This window comes from Colletotrichum gloeosporioides, assembly GCF_011800055.1.
Source record: "Colletotrichum gloeosporioides strain Lc1 chromosome Unknown consensus_53, whole genome shotgun sequence".
Lineage (NCBI taxonomy): Eukaryota > Fungi > Ascomycota > Sordariomycetes > Glomerellales > Glomerellaceae > Colletotrichum > Colletotrichum gloeosporioides.
In genome coordinates, this window is record NW_025544698.1 from 217,015 (window position 1) to 220,949 (window position 3,935).

The following is a 3,935-nucleotide window of genomic DNA, read 5'->3' on the forward strand; positions in this document are numbered from 1 at the left end:
GATACATTGGCCCTCTTAAGTTGTCTGATTGAAGCTAAGCCGGTCTGAAGTCTGCTGAAAGTTTTGTTGGCTTTGAGCAAGTCCTTGTTGGACAGGTGTATTTGGGTTCCATCATGACTCTTCGGGCGTTCCGCATCCTCCACAGCAGAAGGCAAGCACGATGCCAAATACCTCTCTCCCGCCTTCGACTCAGTCCATTCCCAGTTCTGCACAGGCTGCCTGGTCGCGGAAAGGTCATGAACTTCCCGCCGGGGGCTTCTTGCGCTTCCACTTGACAATGACTGAAGCTGGCTGTCTACATGACGGTCTTGGCCTCAATCGTCATTGCTTGAACCACGTCTCTTGATGTGTCTGTGGGCTGCGGCTCCGATGGCCTGTTGAATGCTTTGGCGCCCAGGGCCATTCCCAAGGCATCCAACAAAATGACGCAACAAACGAGAAACCAGTGGTTCCCACGTGCCATTCGTTCAAACTTAAGCTGCCCTCTGAATGGAGACGCAGCTCACGTCCAGCCCAAGAAACTCCGCGTCCCAACCTCAGCCCGCCGTGATGATGAACCTTCGCGGGGTCGCCCGTACTCATCTCTCATGTGATATCTCTCCTGTGGCTCAGGCATGAAGGAGCGCTCGGTGTCCTTCGCAGGGATGCTCCGCCTTGCAGTGACGCCGGTAGGCTTTGTCCACTAGAGCCCGAAGCTCATCGACAATGACACTCGCGTGGAACCTGGCAAACCTGCACGGAGTCACTCATTAGCTGCCACCGAATGACGTAGTGTAGGTGTGAGGGGTTACTTACGCATGCTCGTTTTTCTGGTCCTCGCTCTGGTCCTCGCAAGCGTTCTCGACGGGAGGTTGACGCGTAATGTATTATTTTAGTATCCCGTAGGCCTCAGAGAGGAAAATGGCGGCGAAGAGATGGACTTGACCGTCGGCTTGGACGTCGGCATCGTCGCATGCGACAACTTCTTGGGCCAGCACGGGTTGCCCAAGGGATCAGCAACCTGATCGCTGAAGGTGGCCTTGCGGACGTCGAGGAAGGTGATATCAAGGACGATGAGGGTGTGGACGAGGCTCTCGGTCTGGTCAATGTCGTACTTGGCCTTCCAGACGTCGGGCGTGTGTTGGCAGAAGATAACCTCGGCGAGAATGGGGGGGATTTGGAGACGTCATCGAGCGCATCATCGTCTGCTTCCACCCGAAACTGGACGTCAGACTGTTTCGCGGATATGTCCTCTCTGAATACGCTGGTCGAATACTTCTACCACGGATGGTTCAGTCGGGGGATGACTCCTTCTACGTTGGCTCGATCCGCGGCCATGGGTGCAAAGAGGGTCGTCAGCGGCGACATCATTCTTGAGAGCGTCGCGATCAAAGTCGATGAAGCGTTAGAGCAGATTGGTGAGGAGCATTGAACACTGGGGTTGCATTGTCGTTTCGCCCATCTCGACGAGCGCATGATCGGTTTCGAAGTCGTACGAGTATCGAGCGGCGCCGAGTTGGCGGACAAAAGCAGGGGATTTCTTCCTTCTGAGGTGGAACGCGGAAGCTGAGTCGCGTCAGGTCGGGGGCTGTCATCGAGGGCTTGTAGGTCGCCCTTGAAGTGCTCGAAAGTGTCGGGTCGAGGCGTCAAGGGAAGCTTTCATCGAGGGCCTCAAGGCCAGCGGAGTTCTTGTTGACTCGGAGGTGCTAGAGCTGCGATTGACACTGCTGTCATTACTGAGACTGGTCCAAGCCTGTTGTCGGCCAGTACCTGGGCTGAGACCCGCTCTGACTTGTTGCGGTCGACATGGTGGTGCATGGATCTTGAATTGTCGTGACGGCGCGACGAGATGGTGGGATGGAGATGTGATAAGGCGAGATGCGACGCAGCACGATGGAGGGATGGTTGGCGACAGGCGCTGTGTTCAGATTGTGTTGTCAGCGATATGGTCGTCGGTTGAATGATGATGAACAGTAAGAGGCAGAGGAGCAATGCTAAAGGCAAGCTCACATTGCGCTCGTGGGAATCACAGCTGCGGGTGTTTGCATTTGAAAGACGGTGGCGACTTTCTTGTTCAAAAGGCAGCGACACCACCCCGCCTCCTACTCCAGATCACCGAGCCGCCCGCAGAGCAGGTGCCATACACTGTAGGGGCCCAGGCAATGAACCCACCTTCCACTGACCTACAGCGGCTGCGTACATCAGATATTACCAGTGTGAATGGTGGAAGTCAGGGTGCTTGGTGGCGCACCAACGTGATGAGCTCCGCGCAGGATCCAAAGTAGCAAAGAACCATGGACGAGAGTGGAAACGGAGAGAGATAGTAGAGCGGGAAGCTAGTAAAGCGACCTGCGCGGTATGGATTCACACTAGCTTGGGAGCCTCGTCTTGTGCCATCCCGGAGAACGGTTTCGGCGGCAGGCAGCAAAGGAGACGGTGACGATTGAGACATGGCGAGGTTCTGCAGGACCAAGTGCGTTGGGAGTAGGCGTCCATGGGTGTTGTTGGGTTCAGCCGTACTGTTGGGCGTCGATAAGATGCCCTGCGACATTGAGGAGACGAAGAGTTGGTTCATCAGTGGGGGCTAGAAACGAGCAGTGCGAGGGTGGCCAGGTACGTACCTTATCTCAAAGATCGGCCGTGCACCTTGCCAGATGTGGCGTCTGCCCCTGCCCCTGCCCAAGTAGATAGAGGAATTCTCAAGGTACCGCAGGCAAGTGCTCAAGGTACCCGAGGTGCAGCCTTGGGCAGTGCGGGCGGTCGAGTGGGTGCGTTTTATTGACACCCCTTGGGCCCAGGCAACCTGCCCAGTGCTGAGCTTGGAACGCTGACAACGATGCCCACAGCTAACCAGCCTTCTCACTGCTGCTGCCGTCAATGGTCCTGACAATGCCGATGGCGATGTTTACTCCCCGCGGCCGAGGCAACCCGCCAGATTGCATCTCGTATTCTACCAGCCTGTCTCGTAGCCTGCTTTGCTGCTTTGAAAATGAGTGCATCTTCAAGGGAGTTGCATCACAGCACGGATGAAGGGGGCGTGCATGTGTGGTGTCTCCGTCAGTGCCTACATTGTGGTTCAGTCGGGTGGCGTCTCCATCACCAACAGCGCAGTCAGGAAAAGAGCTTCTGACAGCAGCCGATGCACAGATGATTTCCATCGAGACGGCAACCCGTCAAGACGGTGCCTATCCACCGGCAATTGAGGCGCCTAACAGCCTCAACCGAAAAACGATCACTAAGGTAGCTCCCACAACAGGGGAAGCTTTCAACCCGCTGAGCAAGGACCTTATTAAAACGCGTCTGCCACAGACACGCGACACGCGACACGCGACGCGACATCGAATGGCCTCCGCCACCCACACAAGCCACACTTCCCTGCTGGCTGCGGGGCTCCGTGCTCCAACCCGCCAACATCCCAAGAAGATGACTTTTCCACAACGTCGTGACATCGGCACGAGAATCCAAGACGACACGCAGTGCACAACACGACTGCTCGTCAGCGATCAAATCTCTTTGACCGTCACTCACTTCATGCCGAGCTGAGACAATCCGCATCAAGGTCGACGCTATCACAGCCAAAGTGCTCCTCTCGCTCAGACGCTTCCTTCCCACCCAAGCAAATGAATCACATCCAATACCACACTCATATGAATAGTCGGCAATTTCTCATCCCCAATCTCAAACGTCGGGTCAGGACTCTCATAGCACGCCGTATTGTCATCCTCCTTCGGGTCTAGCATCCAACTCCCACCCTCCGATCCCCGCTGGCACCCATACAGCTGCGCCATGCCTTCCCGCCTTCAACGCCATATCCTTCATCCGCTGGCCTCAGCCCAGCATCTCATTGATCCTCCTGCATATTTAGTCTCCCCCCTATAACCCCATGCCTGCTCCCCCACCGAATACCTCAACTGTTCAATCTCAGCCAAGACGACTGCAGCCTCACAGATCGCCAC